The following is a 26276-nucleotide window of genomic DNA, read 5'->3' as shown; positions in this document are numbered from 1 at the left end:
GAGTCAATCCCATCGCTACACGTATCCGTCTGTATCCGTCCACTCGAACCGTGCAGTTCTGCGTGAACGCAACGAGCGTACGCGTAGCGTAGGTTCGAACGCACGTGTGTAAGTCCGTCAGCGCGTCCCTTCCAACGGCACCGGGGCCCCCCTCCCTTCGCGCCCCTGACAAAACTCCCGACTCTATTGGTCCGGTCCCCCTCCCGTCGTCCCCTGCGCCCAAAGTCGACTCATTCCATTCAGTCACCCGTACGAACTCCGACGCTACCACGCTACCGACCACGCCGCATGCTCTCTTTCCTCTTCCCGTCGGTCTCTCGCTCGTCGGATGTTGTGTGCTCGCTTGTCTGTCGCCCTCCCACGCTCGCAGCCACGATAGAACCCTCTCTCTCTCGCGCGCGCAGTCACACGCGAGACCAGCGGCAACATGCGTCGCGGAAACGTTCGCACAGGTTTCTAACCTGACCTACACGTGGCACGGCCAGGGCCGATGGATCCCAATGCAATGTCATCCGGTTCGGAGCTTTTCTTGCGAACAAGCGCCGCAACCAGAAGTATCGAATAAAACGAGGGCATTATTTTCTACATCCGTTTAGATGTACAAAATGTTTTTCAGCATCCTTTATGGTTTGCGAATATTGCTTGGAGTCTGGGTCGTCCAAGACCCGGCGAAATTTCTCTGTTGGAGATTGGAGTAATTTGGTCCGAATTGTTCGAGATAAATTCGAATTCAGTGAAAATAATATCGCAGAGGATTAAAAATCTGCCTTCGTTGCGCTACTATTTTCGAGGTCTGAGAATCTATCCGAGTCGCGAGAGGAGAGACGCGATATCGAGGAGTTCGATCACCCATCTGTTATCGATATGCGTATTCTGTTATTCGGAGATTAGCCCACCACGTGGAAACCGCGTACTTGTTTGCGTCGATTAGAATTTTCTTTTCTAGTACGGTATCTGTGTCACTTTTATCTCGCTAACCTTGCATCCTACACCGATTCCTGATAGGAAACAGAGTTTGCCCGGTGTTTGCACGAACAAAACCGCACAATCGGCCGTGGCTGAAGGGTCAAGGAAAAGTAGGGTTACGTACGTTGTTCGTGAAACGCGCACGGCGTGAAGATGAATCAACGGCTCTCCTCGGAGTCGTCGGACGTGAATCACTCGTCAGCGGTCGGTGTCACGCGGCACAAATTCGATTCGCACTACGGATACTGTTTCGACACACTTGGCACAGCTTCGGAACTTTCTACGAAAGCACGCGCGCAAAAAAGTCGATGCTCGAGCCGGTGATGCACGCGAATCGCCGTCGCGGGTCGAACGGCGACATTCGACCGCTCTCGATCGCGCTCGCGTTCAAACTGTCGTTCGTTGGATTTTGTGCAGCACAAAGGGGACGTTGGCACCGTGGACAGTGTCAAAAGAGCGGTTTCCAACCGGGCGGCGAGAAAGCGCGTGGAAAAACGAGAGATAACGATGCACACGTTCTCCTCGAGTCGAGTCAGCGACGAGATACGCTATAAAACATAATGTGCAAGTTAAAATAGTCGACTATAGTCTCTCGAGGCCCGATGAAGCTCGGTCGCCTTCGTCGCGCGCAGAGATGCGCGAGACCGCCGCTCCTCCCCTCTCTCGCTCGTTCTCTCTCTCTTTCTCTCTCACTCTCTCTCTCGGTCTCTCTCTCTCTGCGCGTCCCCCTCGCTCTCTCCCCTCTCTCCCCCTATCGTCTTTCTTCTCTCGCTCGCTACTCCCGTACCCTTTTGTCCGGGAAGAAACACGCAGGTCGAGAGAGCTCGTGGCCTCAGCCGAGCTACGAGAACATGAAATCGTTCTGGCGAACCTCGATCGGTATTTCAGATATTCGATCCCCGATGGACGAGTACCTGCATTACGATTACCGGCCGATCCCTAATCGCGATTAATGAATTATCAGAACCGATACGCTACGAAAGATTACGAGTTACTGACGATTGCAGATTACGAATGTAGTCTACGATTACTCGCTAACCCTTTGACCTTTTAAACGCTGCGCTCGAGCATGCTCGCGCGCGGGTAACTACTACAGGGTGTCCCAAAAATGTTGCAACACCTTGAAAGGGATGGTTCGAGAGGTGATTTGAAACAACTTTTTCCTTAGCGAAAATGTTGTCCGAGGCTTCGTTATGAAGTTATTAACAGAAAACACTGACCAATCAGAGCGCGAGTATCCCCGTGGAGAGCGTACGCGGTAGGCGTGGCTACGCGCTAGGCGGCCGCGCTCATACGCTATCGCGAGTGCTCCATCGGTATACTTGCGCTCTGATTGGTCAGTGTTTTCCGTTAATATCTCCTCAACGAAGCCTCGGACAACATTTTTGCTAAGGAAAAAGATGTTTCAAATCACCTCCCGAATCACCCCTTTCAAGGTGTTGCAACATTTTTTGGACACCCTATATATACAGGGTGGAGGTGATTTGAAACAACTTTTTCCTTAGCACAAATGTTGTCCGAGGCTTCGTTAAGGAGATATTAACAGAAACCCCCGACCAATCAGAGCGCGCGTATACCGTTGGAGCGACTAGGCGTCCACGCTTATACGCTACCGCGGGCGGTCCATCGGCATACTCGCGCTCTGATTGGTCAGTGTTTTCCGTTAATATCTTCACAGCGAAGCCTCGGACAACATTTTCGCTAAGGAAAAAGTTTCAAATCACCTCCCGAACCAGCCCTTCAAAGGACCTCCAACATTTTTGGGACACCCTGTATATTATTCTGGATCCTCGAGTCAAAGAGAACACCAGGTATACTAACTTCTTATCTTTCGGTGATGAATCAACGGGAATTTCTATCTTATTATTGTATCGTTACAAATATTATTACTACACAAAAATAAATCGTAAAGTAATTTGTTTTCCTCGAGAACTTAGCTACAATTATTGTTTACTCCGGAACACTGTGGAGTTTGATGCAGGTGAATCGCGAGGAAATATTAGAAAAGCGATCGACGGCAAAGTGTACGCGCTCGGTCGACAGCGACAGATAAATATTCTGGTGAACATTTGCGGAAAAACAATCCGAAGAATGCCGATAACAAAGGTCAGCGCTTCTCGGGCGATCGCGGCCAGCGATTCCCCGAGAGTTCGGTGAAACTGAAACGGGTTCTCGATGGAAACTTCGAATCGGCGCAAATTTTATTCCGATACGCGAAACGATACCCGACAATGCACGCTATTCATTCCCAGTCGTCGCGCCCGAACGCGTGAGATCGCTAAAAGAAGAGACTGCGAGCACGTTTTTCCCCGACACGCACATCCTCCCCTCCCTCCCCCTTGGTCGCATTTTCGACTTCCGTGTATAGCGACGGGCGCACGCACAACCGGCGAATACGCGAGACTGAGAAGGAAAACAAAGAGGGGTCCGCAAAAGAGAAGGGCGGAATTTTATTCGAAACGAATACAACGTGTAGCGATTCAACTTCTCGCGAAATTCTTTTCGACTATCGATACGAATCGCGCGACATTCTCTCGAACGCCTTATCTTATCTCACTTTTTCGAATGTTTGAATTACGTTTCTATTCATTAATTACCGTTCGATAGACTGGATGAATTTCGAGTAATAATTTTATTTTACTTTCACGCTCACGAGTTAGTTCGATGAATTTTTAATCGAGCCAATTTACACGGGAAATGCCTAAATACCTTTTATTTTATTTTAGTTTAAATGATGCATGAATAAATATGTCCATTTGTGAAATAATATTTTTTTGACGTTTGGATTTGATGAAATTTTGAAAATGCTACGCAAACTATTATTTATTGCTATTAAATATTAAATTTTAAAAAGCACTACTGCCCTAATATGTAGCACGAATGCTTTCCGTGTGCAAAAAATGGGAATTCACTTTTTTTAGGTTTAACGTCCGTGTTAACAAACAATCGGTATTAAAAAATGACTGTATAAATATGCGCGCGACACAAATTTTTCCTTTTGACACTTTTTATTTTTAGATATCCGTTATTTTGAAAACCGTGTAAAAGCGAAATCCTGTAAAAAAAAGAAAAAGAGTAACGTGGAGATTGAGGATTAGGCGTACACCTGACCTCGTCAATATTATTCTTCTAGTGTCATCTATCTTTGCTTTTTAACTACCAAGGTATTAATTGAGAATTTTAATCTAACTTTCTACTCGAAGGTGGTATAGTAAGGTAATTAGTATATAGGTAATTAGTTAACCATGTAAATTAGAATCGTTTGTGTATCTGAATTCACGTCATTAACCCTGATATCAGTAGATTTAAGTGCTACTTTATATTATCTACTTAATGTACGCTAATTTATCCTACATTTTTAGTTTGTATTTCAATTTACGTCGACATTCATTCTGAACCTATTATTTCAGAAACCGTTGATTAAATAAATTATAAGTCGGTAGTCGAAACAATATGTTATTGACCGTTAGTTCAAAAGAATAGCACTTAATAATTGTTTCTTATCTTTATTATTACACTGTTCGGATAATTCACAGTTGCGCAAATATATTTACAAAATTTCACTGTATTTCTTTCCATTTATCGTCGCTGTTTTACCTTCGATTACTTCGGTCATTAAACATGATCCGACTTGATCATTTGGCGTCTGCGTTGCTCGAGTTGAATCGGGCGCGGCCGTTAAATGATTAATTCGCGACATTCGGTCGATTGAATGCTCAGATCATTTTTGCTCCTTTACCTTTATGTATGAAATTCATACGACGATTGTAAAGTAATCGAATCACAAGGAACAAAATTATGACCGATCAAAAAATGCTGTCCCATGAATGACTCAAATTCCAAACTCGAGTTACTCAAACTAAACAAAATACGGAATTACTCGGATTTTGACAAAATAAATTTCTTATAATATAACACTATACATATTCTTCTAAAAAAAAAGTTAAACAAAGAATCTTGAAAAATTCTCGACTACCCTTCGTTTTATATTTTCAAAACAAAAGAGATCACTTCTTTACATGTCCAAATCTCAGAAGCTCTATATTTATAGTTGAACGATTCATCACCGAATCTTCCGAATTTATGAATTCATGACGATCTTACTTGTTCCCAACGAGCTACGCACTCTGAAAACACGGAATCTAGTTTTTCGCGGGGCAGAGACGGCCGTTTTAAAACACTGAGCGACACTGGGACAGAGGGAGAGCGAACCGGCGGCGCGCGAGTCGAAAGGGCGCGAGAAAAGGGCACGTGTAACAACACGGGCGAAGGGCGGCGGAGCAGCGTACCCGGCGGCGTGAAAAGTGAAATGACAACACGGAGAGTTGTCGCCGACTACGAGGAGCGGGGTACTGGTAGAGCCTAGATACGATACTGAGGGTTCGGCTCGGTTCGTGGCGGCGCTTTCCTCAAGAGGGCGGGAGGCAGAGAGAACAGGAGAGAGCGCGCGAGAGAGAGAGAGAGAGAGAGAGAGAGAGAGAGAGAGAGAGAGAGAAAGAGAGAGAGCGCGCGAGGAAGAACGCCGGAGAGGCCGGGTGTGGTAGGAGATGCAGGAGGGGCCCGGAATTCTCTCTGTTATAGATTAAAATTTTTTACGGGGAAGATATTGATTGTTGCTTTTTATTAATGTAACATTAAAGTGGCGCCGCGGAGCTCGGCCGGGGGGAGAGAACTCCCGCCGACGAGTCGCTCGCTGCTAAGTGGGGGGAGTCTGGAGGAGTGGGGGGCAGCGGGCGAAGGTAGGGCAGAGCGCACGATACCGAGCGGCCGCGGCCCCCCCCCCCCCCCCCCGCCCCGCAAAGACGCGAAAAGTGGGGGGTGTCCCGGCACGAGGAGAGAAAAGCAAGAAAAGTAAGAACGGCCGCGCGCACTCTGGAAAACGACGGCGGAAGGGAGGAAGTAAAAAAAGAAAAGGGGGGAAGGAGGGTTTCATTCGAGGCGAGGCTAGGCGCAGGGGGGGCGGGTGGTCCGAGAAGGGGGAGGCTCGAAGCGGCGGAAATAGTGCCATAAATACGAACATTTTTCGTAGCGTCTTGCAGCCCTGTTTTGACAATCATCCCTTCCAGCGACGCTCCCCCCCCCCTCCCGCCTCCCCGACCCGCGACTCCTCGCCCCCTTCGCGGCCTCCTTCCTCGCGGTGCTACTTCCCCTCCTGGGCGCACTTTTGGATCTTAAGTACGCGGATACACGTATACAGGGTGAACCACCTAACTTCATCGGCTTAAGTAGCTCTTAAAGGGAACATTTTTTCTTTTTTGATCTTTTCATCACAGAAGTTGAATGATATTTCCAGTATGATTCTTCTCGTGTATCATATTTTTGAATCCTGCGTTTTTTCGGATGTACTTCTTTTACACAAGAGCAAGATTTTCCGAAAAGTGAGCCGAGACGTGGAGTTTTCTATTTACGGATTTATGGAATTACTATTTAACACTTTATCAATCGGTAACCTATTGATCGACTTTTTGCAATAGCAACTGTTACTTTGTTATCTATTATATGGACTGGAAAGTAATGTCGTTTTTGCAATCTTAAATACTTATTTATCATTTATCAGCTCACTGATTTTTCTGGTATTGAAAACTTGCACACTAGGTGACAAAAGGCTGCTGACAATGAGGACGATTATATAATGAATTAAAAAAAGGAATTTATTAAAAATTTGTTTGAATTTAATGTAAAATGAACGACATTACTTTTCAGTCCACCTAATAATACATACACAATTATTAACATCTAAGAAATTAGGTTGTCTATTTATATAAACAGTGCCACACAAAAGAACTCGATGCAAATTTATTGGAAAGTTTGTGTTTAATGTAAAAGAAACGACATTACTTTTCGGTCTACCTAATATATTACCGAAATAGCATTGTATGCTCCAATCATTACACGAATTATGAAAATATCGTATCGCTATTAATCCGAAAACAACTCCGATACATAAAATAAATAGTGTACAGTATTTCTATTATAAAAATAAAAAATATTGAATCCAACCGCTACCAGTCGATAAAGTGCTAATATTTTCACATTTTCCACGGTCGGACTTTCAAATACATAAGCAAGACAATGTATTAGGTTGTCCAGAAAATTCGTGCCAATGTTTAAGAAAACTTCAAAGGCACATTTGAATTGTAATATTATATTTATTGAATTACATAGGTACCATTTTGTTCCACAACCTTTCTACCTTTTAAGGGATGTACATATATGTATATGTTATTTGTTTTCAGCCATTTCAACATATTCAGACCTACACATCTATCAAAAATTGGCATGGACTTTCTGGACAACCCAATATTTTTCTAGAAAAATCGCGATACGAAAAATGCGAAGAAAGTGACAAAATTAAATTCCGCTTCTAAAATTGGCACTTTCCGGGAACAAAGGACTTAATTAATACGTCGTACAAGTTGAGAATTGTTTAAGGTGAAGTTAGGTGGTTCATCCTGTATACGTGTATCTGCGTACTCAAGATCCGAAAGTAGAAAACAAGTAGAAAATAGTTTTAGAAAAATCGCGATACGAAAAGTGGTAAGGCAGTGACAAAGTCAAGTTTCGCTCCTAAAATTGCCACTTTTTGGGGAACAGAGGACTTAATTAACACGTTGACTGCCAGAGAAATATTCTTGAAAATTTCTGCTAGGATTAAATATTATTCAGACTATTGGAGACTACGTAACCAAACATCCGTCGTGGTATTTATTTTTGTAACTTCATCAAAATACACGAATTTCATTTAAATTCATTTCCTGTGAAGCTTAACTTTCAGAATTAATGGTTTTAGTTCTTCGGTGAAAAGCACTGTCACCCACATATGGGTGACGTGGCGATCAACGTGTTAATACGTCGTACAAGCTGAGAATTGTTTAAGGTGAAGTTAGGCGGTTCACCCTGTATACGCGACGCGACGCGGACGGACAAGGGACACACGTAGATTCGTCGACGACGACAACGCTTCGTCTTGCGGCCCTCCCTCCCTCCCTCTCCCCTTTCACCCAAACTCCCCCTCCCGCGCTTCAGGCAGCTATTCTTCTACTCGCTTTGACATTTTTCGCGAGTTAAGGCCCGCTCGAAGTTCGCGGAAATCCATCTTGCGCTGGCTCGAAAAGGAGCACCGCCTTCTCCCTCTCTTTCGCCAACAACACCCTCGACCCCCTCGTCCTCGCCCCTGCCGCGGCTGCTCGTCCTCCTACTCCTCCTACTCTCCCGTTCCTCCCTTTCTCTTTCGGTTTTCTTTTTTTTTTTTCTTCGATTCTTCTGCCTCTCCTTTTTTCAGGGGGAGCGAACCGAGAGACGCGGGCGAACACGCCGGATCGATTCTTCGTTTCGAGAGGACTGCAACGAGGGGGCGGAGGGGGCGAGGGGGTTGGCGGAGAGAAAGAACGGAGGGATGTGGGCAGAGATGGGCAAAATTCTTATCTGAATATGAATTTCGTGCAACCGCTAAAAACGTAAACAACCGGACGCCTGGTCGGGTAAAAATTAGTATTAATTTTAATTATAGAATTAATTACATCGCGCGACAGAACAACCGAAGACTTTGCTGTTCGCGTAAATGTCGACGAGTGAATTCGAGACGGTGGTGGTAGAACTGGTTATCTCCCGAAACGAAGATTTCCAGGTAAGAGTAAGAAAACTTCTGTCTTCATAATTAGCCGACTATGGTTTAATATAGACTTGTTTTTCCTTCGAGGAAAAACAAGTTTTTGTTTCGATTTGTTGCTTTTATTCGTTACGAGAATGAAATTTAGATTCATCCGGGTGTTTCGCGGGCCACGCGATCGCCTGATCGCCAATGAGACGATAAGGCGCGTGCAACTAATTTCGGGGTCATAAACAAGGGGACGATCCACTAATTGCCCGGTCGTTAATCATCGATGGGTAGGTGTGGTGCGCGTCGGGCGATTAATCGCGCCACGGACCTCCTATCCGCGGAGAAACTCGCAGTTTCGTGTTACGCGCGCGAGCGAGATCTGTATAGGTTGCGCGCGGGCCGGTGTAACTCTGCACGCAGGCCTGTAACGTTACACTTGGCGTGTTACCATCACACCCGCGGGACCCTCGACTCGATTTTTATTCCTTTCAAACGGAGTAACGCACCCAGCCACTTTTTTACGCGCGAATCGGACAACGAATACCTGGGAATTACTGTCAAAACGTTTATAGCAAGTGATCCACAAAGCTTCGTGTTGCTCTAGAAGAAAACTTGATATTACCCTAGGTATTGAGTGATGAAGAAACAATTTATATTGAGATTTTTTAAATAAAATAGTGATGCGAATTGGACAACGAATATCTGGGAATTACTGTCAAAATGATTGTGGACGATAAGTGATCCACAAACCTTGATGTTGCTCTAGATTCTAGAGTCTAGAAGAAAAGTTGATATCGCCCTAGGTATTGAGTGATGAAGAAACAATTTATATTGAGATTTTTTAAATAAAATAGCGATGCGAATTGAACAACGAATGTCTGGGAATGACTGTCAAAATGATTGTGGATGGTAAGTGATCAAAGCTTGATGTTGCTCTAGAAGAAAACTTGATATTACCCTAGGTATTGAATGATGAAGCAACAATTTATATTGACATTTTTTAAATAAAATTGCAATGCGAATTGGACAACAAATATCTGGGAATTACTGTCAAAATGATTGTGGATACAAAATGATCCACAAAGCTTGATGTTGCCCTACAAGAAAACTTGATATTATCCTAGGTATTAAATGATGAAGCAACAATTTATGCATAAACAATTTTTATGCTGGAGAAAAAGAAAAGAAAGAGAAGAGTAAAAGTGAGGAGCGATTTTAAGAAGAGAGTGTCCCATCAGCCAATAATAAATCCCTTTGACAAAAATATGTCCGAGCCGGAATCCAGCAGGGTTAAAAAAGGAAAAATAAGAGTTCTCGTCGGGCGTATCCTGTTCCCGATGCGCGTTCGACTTCCGGGACGGAAGTACCGGGCAAGAAGCTCCTCTCCGGGATTATATTTCGTCGCGGTAGATCGTTGCATCCCGCCTCCCGGCACTTGGTGCGTGAACTCGAAGCCCTACAGGGAAGGGAAAGTGAAACTACGGGTGGACGAAAGCAACCATCGGGGCCGCGATCGATTCGAAGGCTGCTTTGGAGTCGACCACAATTGCCGGCTTGCCTCTGAATCCTTCGACTTCCAAATTTGGAACTTCTGATAGACTTCTGGCTCACTTGGTCTTGGTTATTACTGGACAATGACTATGCTTCGCAATTGGTACCAAGAAATTCGAATACGAAGAGCGTCAAGAGACTTCGCTGGAATATGTTACCCCACGAAAATAGAATATAGAAAAAAACGCGGGAAGAAAATACAATCATCGCGAACTAATCTCAAAGGGATCGTGGCTCAACACGATGGTAGGCGTATATATAGGAATAAAATAATTTTCGTCAGGTTGATCAGGTGACTATCCACCCACCCTTACTTGGGAAGGCCGCGTAACGTTAACCCGCGTGCATTATGGCTGCGGAGGAAGAGAACGAAGAAACGACACAGCGCTCGTGTGATTCGAGAGCCATCGAGAATAAAATCGCGAAGGAAAAAGTGCACCAAGGGTTCAGGGGCGGAGGGAGGGATGGAGGAGGGATTTATTAAAGCGAAAAAACGATATCAGGCGGCCTTCTGCTTTCTCGTTCATCACAGTCCTCGGCAGCGATATATTTTCTTCTTTCTTTTTCGAATAACGAGCATCATCGTTATGGCTCACCCCCCACTACCACCCCCTCGACCTCCCACACTCCCTCCCTCGGCGTTCCTTCCTGCCTTCCACCCCCCCACCCACCCACCCACCCACACCCCTCCTCCCCCGCCGCCGTTTTGTTCGTTCGCAGCGAGTGAAGCGAGTCCAGGTTTAATTCTCAAAGCGATAGCAATTTCCAGGCGCAGGAAAAAAGGAATAAAACGAAGGGGTGGGCGAGAGAAAGAGAAAGAGAGAGAGAGAGGGCGACACCCTGTCATACTCGATCGATCCGACCTAAGCAATTAATCTATTTAACCTTTCTACTCCGCCGCGTCGGGGAATAAAGGAAAGACGAAGGATTAAATTATTGCGTACTTGAAATTCCGAAGGGAACCCGCGTGGACGGTGGCTAACGTTCGATCGCAGTTGCGAAATGGATATTTAACGGGTGACACCACGGTGTAACGATTACGAGCAGATATGTGTGTTTTTTCGAACGAGCATTTGCGCGAGCCAGTTTCGCGTGACGTTTCGACTCGAATCTTATGGCGGCTGCGGCATTATAATCGCTGGTGGATCGAGAATCAGAAATTTAATCCCTTTCTCTAGGACGAACTAGCCATAACTAGCAACTTCGGACGATTTTGCAAATATTTCACCAACTCCAGCTGACGTCAAATTATTTTATTAGGGGAGTTTTTTGGAGACTCGAAGTAGCAGCGATTTTCCCAACTGATAAAATAAAAATGAATAAAAAGACGCCGAGACATAGACAGAATACACCACAATCCGATCTTTTACAAAATTGTATGATAGAGGAAACCTAAACCTAGTGGTTCATTCGACTCTTTTGTGTAAAATTGAATCTTCTTTAAAGCGTCCTGGCCACCCTAAGCGCTCGCCAGATGGGTACTATTCTTAAAAAATTCGTAAATGCGAAAGTATAGAAAAAAATATTTTTATGTTTTGACACATACTAAAGAACGGTTTAGTGAACACATGAAAAATTTTTTGAGATAACAAAAAAAGAAATTGGCGGCGGTTCGAAAATTTTAGTAAAGGTCCTCGGCACGAAACGCGCGTGGGCTGTACTATCGTTATATTTTTTAGGTTGCATGTGAAAAAGAAAAAAAAATATTAGATTGTTTCTGGAGTTTGTCGCATGAGAGTAGCAATTGGATTTTTTTTTTACCATTAAGAAAATTATGGTGAGCCAAAGAAATTTTTTTTTTATTTCTCACCGAAATTTCACGAGAAAAATCGTCAATAAAAAAAAAGACTAATCAAGTAATTGCAAAAATCCATTGCTACTCTTCAGATAATGTATCTAAAAGTAGTGTGTACAAATTTCAGAGCAATCGGACCGATAGTTTACGAGATTTACCATCTGTACCATTTCGAAAAATGTAGTTTCGAGATAATCCCAAAAGAAAGTAAACGTGCGGTCCGATTGCTCTGAAATTTGTACACATTACTTTTAGATACATTATCTGAAGAATAACAATGAATTTTTGCGATTACTTGATTAATTTTTTAATTAATTTTTGTTTCAGAATAGTACCAATCGGACGAGCGCTCAGGGTGGCCAGACGCTTTAAGATTCGTTAAAATATTTTTTGAAACGTTTAGTAACGACAAATCACTTCCGATAATCGATGTCCGCCACATGGGATCTGTTTTTAATTCGATTAAATGTCTGTCAACCGATCGCGAATTATAATCCATCGCGGAGTTGGCTAGTTATGAATAAAACGGTAACAATAATAATTGGCAGCGCGCGGTAAAGCTGGACTCACGGCGATACGTGTCACTTAATCCCGCAACAGGGTGTCGCTTTACATCGCTCTCGATTAACCCGAGCAGTCGTTCGTCGATCGAACCCACCGTTTCATCGAATCGCTCGAGCCGCGCCACTATTTCTGGACGTTGATCGCTGCTGTCTTCTCGCGATCAATTAATTAACCGACACGGTAACGAACGCTTTTCACGTCGTGTTAACAGAGGCGCGGTTTATGTATCATTAATCGGACGGCGCGTTCGTAATTTCACTGAGGAGTACCGGCTTTTAAATTCGTCAATCAAGAAGGGGTGGCTTTTAATTTTATTCTCGAATAATGAAAGATCGATCAACGGGTACGATGATTAGTCTCGCGACGTTTGCTCGATTCTACGATTAAATATTTCGTACTTACTTCTTTTATTTTTGCAAAAATGGATGTTATTTGTTATCAAAAGTGTTCAGTATTTGTTTCTATAGGGTTACATACGGTTTCTTGCAGCATCACGCAAGTTTTAAGGCCAGATTACACCAATAAAACGTGTTTTTTTTAAATAAATTTTTTTTATAGTAAACAAAATATTTCAGAAACAAACTTTTTACAGCTGAGAAAGTACATATATTAAACTATTTGAAAAAAAAAATTTTTTTTTCTTTTCTTTTTTTTAAAATGGCGGCTCTGAAAATGGCTGCTCAAACTCGTCCAATTTGTTGGCGGGTGTCATCATTTCTTGGAAACGAATCATCTGAAAGCAAAAAATAAAATGGTTTCATATTCTGTGTCGAATTGGCTATGATCGGTACTACGACCAAAAATATTCATTGTTATTTTAAAAAAAATTATAAACAATTAAAAGTGCAAAAGAAGGGTCGAAAAATTCAAAAGTCGGCCATTTTGTTTTTTTTTTCTGTGAAAATGTTTCATTGTAGTACGGACCATAGCCAATTCGATACAGGATATGAAACCGTTTTATTTTTTGCTTTCAGATGATTCGTTTCCAAGAAATGATGACACCCGCCAACAAATTGGACGAGTTTGAGCAGCCATTTTCAGAGCCACCATTTAAAAAAAAAGAAAAAAAAATTTTTTTGATAAATAGTTTAATATATGTACTTTCTCAGCTGTAAAAAGTTTGATTCTGTAATATTTTGTTTACTATAAACAAAATTTATTTAAAAAAACACGTTTTATTGGTGTAACCTGGCCTTAAATGTGGCGCGATGTTGCTTCTCGTCGATTGCAAAATGTCTAATTGTACTTCCGGTCCGGTGGGGGGAGCGGACTGCGTTCTCTAAGTCTTGTCGCATTTCTTTACTTCGGTGTGTTTATTTTGTATCCAATGAATCCTATTTTTCTTTTGTTGTAACATGCGTGTTATATATATTATTGATCTGCAGACGAAGAATATATTTTTCTTTTTTGTATATTACGTTGTGTTCGAATGTTTAATAAATGTATCTTCCAAACATAACCTTATCGACAGTTTCGAATCGTCCCTGTTCGACTAGACGAGTTTTAAATAGTGCTCGAAGCGAGCGTGCAATTTAGTGATCGCTGCGTGCTCGATAACACTCGCCGAGTCATTTCCTAAAGACTTTTCCCACCCCGATTCGCGGCTCTCGACGCGTCTCGTTCTGTTTTCAATTTTCGCCCAGTGCTTCGGTGAAAATTATTTGCGCCCCGTGAAAATGTTTCGTCGCGTCGAAAATGCGGGACCTCCGAGCGCAACAAACTTTCGTTAAATTGACTTCTGAAAGAGGACGCTTCGGCGTTGCGGCGCCCTGCCCGCTCAACTTTTATTTCATCGTATTAATAGGGAAATTTGTTAGGCCGCGTGTCGACGCTTCCTGCGGATAAATGTAGCGTGCGTGACCGAGAAAAAAAAAATGTAAGCCGCGTCCACGTTTGATTCTTCGCGATCGGCACGAGTTTTAGCGTTTTCGCAATCGAATTGTTGAATTAATTGGATCCAAATATTCTACTTGGTCCGATAACAAAAATGAAGTCCTGTTTGAAGTCCTCGGGGTTCTTTGTTCTTAGAAATGGGGGGAGATGAGTTTGGTAATATAAACACCCGCGGCAAAACTCGAGTTCGACGGTTGGGGTGTCAGTTAAACGCTCCATACACGATACGATCTGTTGTACAACTGATCGTACCTTCGGTTCAGTCGTTTATTAAAGTGCCGAGTCAGCTTTTCATAATTGACAAAGCTATTTCGCTACCACTTTCTCTATTTGTTTACATTTGCAAACTTCTTCATTCGACACGTGCATGCGTCTTACATGAATCCTGCATGGTTTTAATACTGTTTGCAGTATAATACTCTAGCTCGGGTACCTCGGGGTTGGTAAGCCCGTACTTGTAGCTTCAAAAAACACCGCTACAGCCTCTGAGGGCATCGTATCGTATGGGAATCCGCCACAAACAATGGAATCCCATACGAAGGGTCCGTCGAAGCAGTTGATCGTACGACGTATCGTACGACGTGTTGTACAACAGATCGTATCATGTACAGGGCGCTTTAGTTGAGAGACAGTCTTGTTAGCGAAGACGGCTGCCTTTCTGAGCCTTCCAAGTGTCAGAATAAAATTCCTCTGATTAAAAATATGTTATTTTATTTCTTGCTTCCATAATCCAATACGAATTTTTCACAAATAACAAGCATTAGTATTTTTTTAAAATAATTCTATCTCCTAACCCCTCTTCAACGCAAATGTGTCAGCTACATTTGTCCGAATACAGAAATCGAAAATATTCGTCAGGACCGCGTATATTTTTGAATTGAAAGGACGTTCATCGAATCTCGACTTACTCGAGGCAAAGAATATTTGTTTGGACATAGAAAAGGAAGGTCCATGTATCGAGGAGGTTAAAGAGCGTCCCTTAAACCGGCGAATAAGCATCGCGACTCCGCGAATTCGTCGCGTCCGTTGTCGAATGTCGCGAGAGCACTCGAGACTACTTCCACCTCGCGAAGCGATTCGCGGGCGCAAAGTCGATTGCCATTGTCGACTGCAGAAAATACCGGAATCGCAAACGCAACAATGTACGCGGGACGAGTTCAACAATGAGCCTGTCGAGCGCTGAATAAAAAAGCCTCGTTACGCTCGTTGAAAAAGTTACTGACGTCTCTGTAAATTCGTTACTCGAAAACGCCACGGCATTTCAAGCACGAAAACATGCCATTATTGGACTTTATTTACCCGGCAGAGACGCGATCCTGTCTCGGAACGTAACAGTTTTCCACTCGTCGTCGTTATATCGGATCGGTACGCCAGATTTTTCTGATAATTCGATATACACGGCTCAATTGTTTCTCTGTTCCTAGACATTCTACCGTAGTTTTTCTGATCTATCCAATTTCGCCTGAACGAGGCCAGTTACCCGATTCACTTTTCCGTTTTGCACGGGATTTCCCTGCTTTCTGATACGACCGATCCGTTTTAAAATTATACGCGAGACAGCCATCATTATTTGTTGGCTGTAAAAGCAAATTCAATTTATTGGCTTGTTCGGAAAATAATTTCGTATTTTGTTCACCGGAATGATTAATTGTATTTTTGACCAGCCACTTTCACCCAAAACTCTTTCGAGGGTTACTGGAGGGTTTCGAGGATCAATGTTTTTGTATTTATGGCCAATGTACGAAAATAAAACATGCTTTCATTTGAATATCAATTCTTCATTTGGCTTAGGTATGAAGCTATATTTGTTCTAAGCTATACATGTACATATGTATACGCGTATGTATATGCTTCGTTTATATTTGTTCCTATTGGGTTGTTCGGATTGTAATTTCGTATTTTGTCCACCGGAATCATTAATCGTACTTTTGACCAGCCACTTTCACCCTAAACTCTTTCGATCGTTACTAGATTGCGAATGTTTATGTAGGTTATGTATTTCATTTAAATTTCAATTCTTTATTTGGGTTAGGTCTGAAGGTATCCACATTATATTCACACCATGTGTTTGTGTGGTGCTCCGCATTGTTTTCGTTTGTGTTAGATCACACTAGGTGAGGTTGCTTTTTTAAGAAAATTCCTATTTATGAACCGATTTGGCTGAAATTCGCACCATATAATATTAAGTGGTTAGGTTTTTGCAATTTTAAATACTTGTTTATCATTCATCAGCTCATTGATTTTTATCGATCTGGCATTGACAATTTGCACACTAGGTGGCAAAAGGCTATTGATAACGGGAGCGATTATATAATTAATAATTAAAAATAGAAATTTATAAAAAATTTGTTTGAATTTAATATAAAAGAAACGACATTACTTTCCAGTCCATCTAATATTTAAATGAAAAGGAAGTCTTTGGCAAAATTTGGACCTGATAGGTGTTGCTCGGGTGGGGATATTATGTAATAATAATAGTACAGTAAAGACTGGATAAATGCAAGATGACTATCCCAAACACTGAGGGGGTTCCCTTTGACGCTCAGCGAGCGAGCTCTTCCTCTTTCAGTCTTTGTCCCTTTTCTACGCTCGACACTCAAAGACAAATGTAAACACAGAATAGAAACCTCGATAAGTGCAATGTTTGGATCCCGATTTTCTTGCACTTATCGAGTCTTTACTGTATTCCACGCAGGGCACAGCTAGTATGTTTTTTTTTTTTTTTGCGTGAACAAAGAAACTTTACCCACCCAATAGTTTGGACATATTTATCCGGTTCATTTTTTATATCATCGGCGTACCAAGGAGGGGAGAATCGATACATCGGTTGCTACTGGTTCTATCAAAAATGTATATAGGACAACGAAACTTCGAAATTCGATTTGCTACAAATTACACACATTTTTACTTTAACCCTTTATTTACTGAATTTCTCAAAACTTTTTAAAATCTAAGCGTCTATGTTGATTTTGTATATTATGTTGTTTTGTATATTATGTATATTTTGTATCATCTTATAGAGTTGTTTCTAGCAAGCTCCCCCCCAAAAAAATTTGTGCTACCATTCGACAATTAAAAAACGACGCTCCCCCTTTCCCATCCGGAATCTTCCGACATTGTATAATTCAAATTCTCACTCGCGATACCCCATATGCACGCCCCGTATACGTATGTATTTCATCGCCGTACCCTCCGAACCGTTTTCCCGTGACTGCGCAACTGCGTTTTATTTACATAGAATATCGTCTCGCGCAGAGATTACGCGACAACGATTATGCGCGTCACGGGGCGTAAGCAAAATTCCGTAAGTCGTATCCGAAAGCTGCTATCTGGTTTCTTACAGGCGCTCCCGACGTCGGGCGGAAAGACGGTTTCCTCCAGGTGGGTGTAATATGGCTCGTCTTTCGACGGCACACCGAAGGCAAGCAACCGTCGTTCGCCATCTAGACGCGTAGACGACGACGACGACGACGACGACGACGACGACGACGACGACAATCGCAAAATCAATTTGCATTATTCGTTTAAAAGTGTGCTGGTCCGTGACGTCAACGGAGTGGGGGTACGGTAGGCGCGTAAGAGGGTGTCGAACGGAGGCAAGTGGCCCCGTCTGGTCGTCGATGCTCTCAAACAATCCCTTTTCTCCGCTTCCCACTACCTACCACCGCCGTCAGCCACCCCCTCAACGCTGCCACGCTACCCCCACTGCTTCCTCCGACGAGTCACCGACGAACACCCCTTCCCGTCCACCCCAACAGCCACAGCCCCTTTATCATACTTTTGTATACGTCCCTTAGCCATCGAAGCCTATGCAACCCCCCTGGTCTTCCCTCGACAACTCTCCCGCCCCTCCTTTCGCTGCTGTTCTCGCGACAGCCGCCTTCACCCTCTTCCCTCTTCCGCGGCGTTCTCTCCCTCGCACGCACAAACACTGGCCTACGTACCCCCCCCCTCTCTCTCTCGCCCCCCCTCCTCCTACCACCCCTCCGTCCTCCTTTCTCTCGACGGAGCGCGACCCTTAACCCTCTGTTTACGCGGGATTACCAAGTTTCTCCATACTTGATTCTGTAATGAAAGTTATTTCGCGACAGTTCCTTCCCGACGTCGTTTTAATAGCCTCGCCGTCGCCGCCGCGGAGACTTTTGTCTTCCGTTTCGGCGTTCGGGATTATTCGAACGACGCAATTATCGCTCTAATTAGAAAGTTTCGCGAGTCTTTCGCGAAATCGCGACGCGGAATCGGTGTTTTCAATTCCGAGGGAAAAAGCGGAGGCACGGCGGAACGAGGTTTGGGAATTATAAAAATACCGGGGACTTTGAACGCGAGCTGCAATCTTGCTTCGAATCGACTTTGCATTTTTATGGTAAGAGCTTCGGAGTACTGGACGGTGTAATTTTTTTAAGCTTCGGTTTCTGAATATTCCTCAATACGTTGATCGCCACGTCACCCATGTATGGGTGACAGTGCTCTTCACTGAAAAACTACGAAAATTAATTCTGAAAGTTAAGTGTCATAGAAAATGAATTTAAATTAAATACTTGAATTTTGATGAAGTTACAGAACTAAATACCAAAATAAATATTTCATTACGCAGTTTCCAAATGTCTGTAAACAAAATTAAATCGCAGTAGAAATTTTCAAGAGTATTAGTCTGGCAGTGAACGTGTTAATAAGCACATCTCTTCCGATTGTCTGGTTATCTCTTTAAAATTAATCGTCGTTGATTCTACTCGAACGGGATTATTTCGAACAAGAGTCCAAAAATTGGGAACGATAGAAGAGCCGTGATCTTTGTGGCGCGAGAAGGAAAAAAGTTATTATCTCGAAAAATCAGGCTCGCGGCTCTTTCCTATAAATTTCACGGCGTTACGTTCCTCTTGAGCCGGCGAGAGGTGGTACCAGTTAAATGGGAAAAGTTTTGCTTTTAGCGAGCCGGCTCGCGACTGCCTCCAACAGGGGAAAAAGAGAAAATTGCCGCGCCCGACTGTCGATGTCGCTTAAGGACGAAAATTTGCGAGCTGCGGGTCGTCTCGAAAAACGACTCCGTCTTTGGCGAAATTTCTCCCATCATCGTAAACCACCATGAGCTCGGGGAGCACCTTTAAGGGCATCGAGTAATGAAACTGCTCCAAACTTTTCCTTGAGAATTAATTGCAGGGAAAATGAACGAAAATCCTGAATTCTCCTTTCACCCTATCATTCGGTGCACCTTGAAGACTGTGACAAAATTTATTCGCTTGTCTATCTGTAAGTGTGATTTATCCAATTCCGTCTATTTAGGCCAGAGGAATCCACCCCGAGCGACGGGGAAACTGCAGGTAGGTCAGCGTCATCTATAAATAGCCCCATTCGATAAAATACTCGCTAGAAATTTACGTATTAATCTCGATGATGTCCAAACATTGCGCAACAAGTACCGAAGCTCAGCGTCATCTACTTTTCGAATAATAAAATCTTCAGATCGGATCGTAAATTATTTCTCGAGTTCTAAAAGGGTCGCAGTACTCTTCGCTTCGTTTCGCGTGTGACCGTTTGTTTCGATACGACGAACAGAGTCGTCGAATGAATAAATAAATACGTAAATAAATAAAATAAAGTCGCATTCGACGGTCAGCGGGCGGATTTCATTCACAGACGACGACGCGGGCACCTGTCGATTTCGCGTCTGTTTTCGAAAAATCTCTGGGATCGAGGGATTCAATTTAGCTGGTATAATCGCGGTGCCGGTGCCGGTGCCCGTTTCAATTTCGAGTCGCGATAAAAGTCGCGATACACGCGTTTACAGCGACACGACGCTCGCGGAATCACCGCGCGCATCGAGCGGTTTAATTAAGGCGGAACGCCCGATGGACGTTTCCATCGACTGCGACTCGAGCCGTTCGCTGAAATATTCAGAAGCCGCGGTTTTTCGGCGCTCGGAAGGTTCCCGCTGCTGGGAAATCAATTCAGCTTCGTCGCGCGATTCGATCAACGGGGCGTGCAGCCGACGTGGCAACGTGCTTGAGAAACAAATCGCGCCCGAACAATATTTAACAAATCGCGGACCGGACATTTTATCGCTAACCATAACAGAGATATTGTACATTAATGTCTCCATAAATGCACAAGCTCGGGACTGACTGCGGTTATCGTAGAGTTCGTGTATTCTCTGATGTTTGCCGACGGGCTTCGAACGTAGAGGACAGCGAATAAAGAAGAGGACGGAACGAAAACACCAGAGTACGTCGATGAACACTTGCGTTATCCAGACTTTGTGTTATATTAATATTAATGAATATAAGTTAGCTGTAAGATGAATGCCTTCTAAAAGATGTAAAAGTAAAATAGTTATACTTTGGTTCGGTATTAGTTTAAGGTAAAATAAGGGATTGAAGATTAAGGAAAATGTACGGGAAGGTTATACGTTTATTAATTTAGCAACACTTAGTAGTGTAATAAGGCATCTGGTGTATCCTTAGCACTTTAAATAAATACGACATACGAAAATACGTTGGTGAAACAATTTAATGCAACGGTGAAACTTTTTTGTTGTAAAATTGGTACCATCATGTTCCTGACATTTTTCTGATTATAACGAGGCCAAACACGATACAATTCGGACGATATTTACCATGCATCTTTCTTTAGTTAGTTTTCTATGATATACAGTCGGTGTAAGAAGTATTTGTACAGCGACCAATTTAAAATAATATTAATGAGAAAGGAAATAAGAGGTTAACATTAAAAATAATAAACCTTGATTTACGCAAATTCTACTCTGAAAATATATAGAAATGTTGGTTAATTATTTCTTTCCCTAAAATGTCGATGATTCGAAAATTCCGAGGAAACTAACGCGAGACCCGACATCACCCTTCGCGCGATATTTGTATGCGTATTGGAGACTGAGAAGATTGCATCGCATGAGAAAATTTGTTCTTCTGGTATTCGATAAGAACTGTCAAAAAGGAAATGCATGAAGGAATGTGCAACGGTGGAACGTTTAAGTACTTCCTGGAATAAAGTGCTTTTTTCTAAAGCATAAAGTATTAAGTATTTCACGAATAAAAAAATAATCGACTTTGTTTCTTGTGGGATAAGACGATATTTTTAAAAAATTGTACAAATATTCAAAGAAGGTTTTTTTTCCGAATGTCGTTTAAATGGAGCACTGGTACTTAATCGATAGCGTGACGCATTAGGATGATGTCGATCTCGAAGGAAGGTAGGTCGCGTTTCTAATTCATCGATCGTTGGTAATTATGTCGTCGAGCGGCCTAACGAGGAATGGTCGAGGAACTCGATTCTCGAGGACTATGGAAGAGCCATAGCGAATTAGAAAAAAGGTTTCTTCGGTGGATCGATGATCCCACCCTCCAGGTTGGCCGCCACCGCGGCCGGGAACACTTCCTTTCGTTTTACGAGCCAACGGAGGGGGAATCGTTACTCTTTTTATGAAAGAAACTTCGTGTGCCTCCTTTCGATACCAGAGTTTTGCCGCTCGCGAGGACATGTACCTATAGTACTCGCGGCTTTTTCTGGCTTTACGGTCCGCCAGGCTGGAGTGGCTGGTTACTTTCCACGAGAGCACCTTCCCGTGCCGGAGGGCGGCACTTTTTTTTATGCAAAATATACGATCCTCGTGGCCGTTTTGCTCCAAGTTTTTAAAAATTACAAACGAGATGTGGGGGCTTCTTTCCTGAACGCTCGGCGAGAATATCTAGGCGTGATCATTTTCTAGGCTGTAAGTTATATCAACTCTCTTTAGACATGCCTTATTTTTTAAAAAACAAACAAAATTATTTTTCAATGAGTACTATAATACTAAGTGGATGATAACACATTTATTTAAGAAGAAAATTCAAAATGTGAATGCATGAAAATCTTTATTAATAGTCCTGAATCTATTAATTATTATTAAAAAAATCTGAAAGCTACCGTGGATATACAAAGCACTCCAAGTGTGAAGAGGTTAATTTTATCAAGTCACTCCTCGAGACATCGTATTGTACACCGAATCGTAACGAAAAAGCGCACAGAATCGAAAAATCAGGAGATTTCCAGTGGAAACTGACTCCTCCAGATTTCAACTCGAAACTTTTCCCAAGAACTTATTCTCCGTTGAAATTTCCAGAGTTCCAAGTAGAAGATTCTTCGACGAATGCAACAATGCTACGGAATAACTAACGATGTCTTTTTTTTACCTTCCATCCCCCCTTCCTCCTTTTACTTTCGCGATACTTGCTTATTTTCCAGCAAGTGCCTCTTCCCGGGGTCGAAGAAGGATTCTCCGCTCGAGTCTGCGGAAAGGCGCGTGTAAAACAAGCAACGAGACGCGGGGTTCGCTTTATGGCGCGCCATGGGGAACGCGGAACGATTATTCTTCTCGCGAAAGCGAGCTTTATATTCCAAAGTGGCCTCCTCCCTTTGACGCCTGTGACCGTGGAATCGCTAAGTTGCCGTTGGAGTTTTCATTTCTTCCGTTTCGCGATACCACGGCCCGCTCAAATAATCTACAAAGTGGCTAGGGTTAGCGCGAATACTTCTCAACCATACCGAGCAACAAAATTTGCGCATCAAAATTTTTTATTAAAATTTAAATGATCATAACTCCGCGAAAAATGACCGTATGAGATACATTTTTTTCTTATTTCAAAGTTCGAGGTCTCTGCTTTGAACAGAATTTGTCATATTTTTATTTCCTCCTTCCCCCCATCTTAATTAAAACGAGGTGATGTTTCGTTTTAAATAGTTGGTGCACTTTGACGCACTCCACGAGGTGCAATGAATTTTTCTCGGAAATTTTACAAAATTACCGCAGAATAAAAACTTTTCTGCACGAATTAAAATGAAATTGAAGCCGCTAGGATTTTTTTTGACGGAGTTATGAATGTTACAAGTTACGTATTTCATTCAGTTCATGCTTGTTACCGTTATTTTTTAATGGCGACCCCTCGATATAATAGCTAATCGAGTCTTGAGAAAATTTAATGTAAGCAGGTATTGAAAATGAGAATAAAAACACAGGTAAATGTGAATTTAGATCAAAAGTACACGCGAATAACTTGTATATTATTGTTGATATTTTATATACATCAAATTATTTATCTACAGTCAGTCCCATAAGTATTCCTATCCTCCATATCTATCGAACAAATTTGTCTAATTTAAATGAATGCTTCATGTTTCCAAATAAACTTATAAACATGTACATGAAGAAACTTCACACATGTATATACAATTACAAATTTATTTGAAAAGATGAAGCATTCATTTAAATTAGACAAATTTCTCCAATAAATACAGAGAGTACCGATACTCGTGGGATTAACTATATATTTTCATTTGCCAAAGAATAAAGAAAACTAATAAATTTTTCCTAAAGCACGATACAAAAATTCTACGGTAACTTGTATTGTATTGCACAGACCCCCTAGCCACCGACGTACGATCTTCCCCATGATTTTATAGCGAAGCTTTGGGGAAAACGCGTTTCCTGAAAAGCAGCCGTTCCACCAGGAAACCTTTCACGCGTTTTCTACGTTATTCTTTCCCCCGCGAACCGTGGAACTGCGATGCAGAACCCGCTGCAGCAACATTCACCAGGGGTAAAAAATTAAGTTTCACGAGCTACGAATTGCTCTTCTTCGAGGAAGCAATTTTTCACGATAAAAGGAAAAATGTTCACCGGATTGCAAAGCGCGCCTCGATCTACCGTAAGTAGCATCTGTATAGTATTTGACACGTTCTCGTCAATCGTGCGAATTAAAAAATTGACTGCAAGAAATGCATTGGGTTGTTCGGAAAGTAATTTCTTTTCTTCGTTCATTTTTTTTTTATATATATAAAAATACTAGTGTCCCGCGTGGAATACGGTGAAGATTGGATAAGTGCAAGGAAATCGGGACCTAGATATTGCAGTTAGCCGGTGGAGGATTCTATTCTGTGTTTACATTTAGCTTCGAGCGTAGAATAGGAGAAAGAGTATAAGAGAAAGAGGTCCGAGGAAAAAAAGCAGTCGGCAAAGGTGTATCAATCGGCTTGGGGATAGCCATCTTGCATTTATCCAGCCCTTACTGTACTATTCTTATTCTAAAATTTTGTCAAAGACTTCCTTTTTATTTAAATATTGTATGGTGTGGATTTCAGCTAAATCGATCCATAAATAAGAATTCTCGAAAAAAGGGACTCCAGCGCCACTTAGGGTAGTCCAACACAAATAAAAATAATGCGGAGCATCACACAAACACATGGTATGAATATAAGGTGGACAGCTTCACCAAATAAAGCTAAATAAAGTTCAGAGTGAAAGTGCCTGGTCAAAAGTACAATTAATCATTCCGGTATATAAAATACGAAATTACTATCTGAACAACCCAATAGGATCAAATATAAACGAAGCATATATAGCTTAGAACAAATATAGCTTCAGACCTAACCCAAATGAAGAATTGATATTTAAATGAAATCATGTATTATTTTCCCACATTTGCCATAAATACAAAAAAATTCGCGATCCAGTAACGATCGAAAGAGTTTAGGGTCAAAGTGGCTGGTCAAAAGTACAATTTATCATTCCGGTGGACAAAATACGAAATAATATTCAAACAACCCAATAGGAACAAATAAAAACGAAGCAAAGAATTGTCTAAAATTTCTAATTTGCTATTCCAATTCTATTCCTCGCTATTTATTCGAGGGGAGCCAAAAAGTTGAGAGATGTTACGTGCCGATATTTTTCATTTTATTTTTCTTGATTTCGTCGGCAGGAATGTGTTCGAGATGGTTTACCATCCCGAATTCGTTCTAATCGAACACAAACCTAGCCTTTGACGGTAGTTCATTAAATTCATTTTTGAATAAAGTTACACATTCCTTCCTTAAAATCAACGTCGTCACTCCATTTTCACCCTGCTGGCAGTGCCGCACCCTGTGTAAAGTTGTAAATATGTTAATTGATAATAGGTTTAGTATTGTAAATACGTTAAATGCGTTGCTTATCACGAATAAAAGGCGTTAAATCATGAAATATAACAGTGGCGTATACATGTATGATTGTTGGGAAGATGAGCACACCGAATATTACCATCGCGTTCAAATAACACGGTTACAAATAACATTGGTAGAAGGACATGTAAATATCGCGCATGTAGGTTAAACCTTTATTTTGCTATTTCTTCTCCATGTACGCTCCGAATACCGAAGCCGTAACTCGAATAGCAGCGTGATTCGTCCGCGCACGTTGTCGCTAGGACGAATCGAGCGGTTTGGTGGGCGCGAGGAGCGAGACGCGGTACAACTTGTAAACACCAAATTCTTGCGTGTACCGAGTCGCGAAATTTTGAAAACTTTTTCTATAAACTGGCGACGATCACGTGGTTCTAAGATCCTTTGTCTCCGAAGCTTCTAGAACGTTCCATCGAGTTTACGTGGTCGAGCAAGGCACGAGCCTTCTCACTTCTCATCGTACAGTCGCGAAAGCGCGATATTAGTCCGGGCGAATAAATCAAGAGCAGAGTTGCCGTATTAAATTCATTTTGTGAAAAGTGAGTGATAGGCAAGGACTCTTATTCCTCGATAAAATAATTTTATTTTCATTTATTTAAAGTATTTTAGATTTAGATTTTCTTTTTCTTTTTCGTAAATAGTAATTTCGTTTTTGAATACGTAAATATTAATTCTTTCACGTGTGTGTGTTTTCCTTCAACAACAGGGCGATTCGAACAACGCACAAAGCCAAGATCAGCGTTACTCGATTTATATTGTAAAGAGATTTAGTGGTGAGTTGATTTTTCCTTCCAATCAATATTCTTTGCATAAATATTTATAAATGTATATTATTGTGACCACTCGGAATATCAATAAATGATATTTCATTTCCGGGGAATCCCTCATTGATTTTCCCGTGTGGTATTTCCATTCATATTT

At 42.2% G+C, this 26276-nt stretch overlaps 1 protein-coding gene across 10 annotated transcripts in view; it reads right to left on the bottom strand.

Annotated features, from left to right (window-relative positions):
* Positions 1-26276, bottom strand: part of LOC128877785 (uncharacterized) — a 175466-nt gene that overhangs the window by 115035 nt on the left and 34155 nt on the right. The window contains exon 1 of one of the 10 annotated variants that reach the window (XM_054125302.1): positions 1091-1277. The exons of the other annotated variants lie outside the window; for them this stretch is intronic. The gene's annotated coding sequence lies outside the window, so the exon portion shown is untranslated. Of the gene's footprint in view, positions 1-1090; positions 1278-26276 lie in introns of those variants that run through there. 10 annotated transcript variants of the gene reach the window in all.

The sequence above is a fragment of the Hylaeus volcanicus genome, chromosome 6 (assembly GCF_026283585.1).
Source record: "Hylaeus volcanicus isolate JK05 chromosome 6, UHH_iyHylVolc1.0_haploid, whole genome shotgun sequence".
NCBI classification, from domain to species: Eukaryota; Metazoa; Arthropoda; class Insecta; order Hymenoptera; family Colletidae; genus Hylaeus; species Hylaeus volcanicus.
Note: the sequence above shows the minus strand (reverse complement) of the source record. Positions and strands in the feature narration are given on the sequence as shown.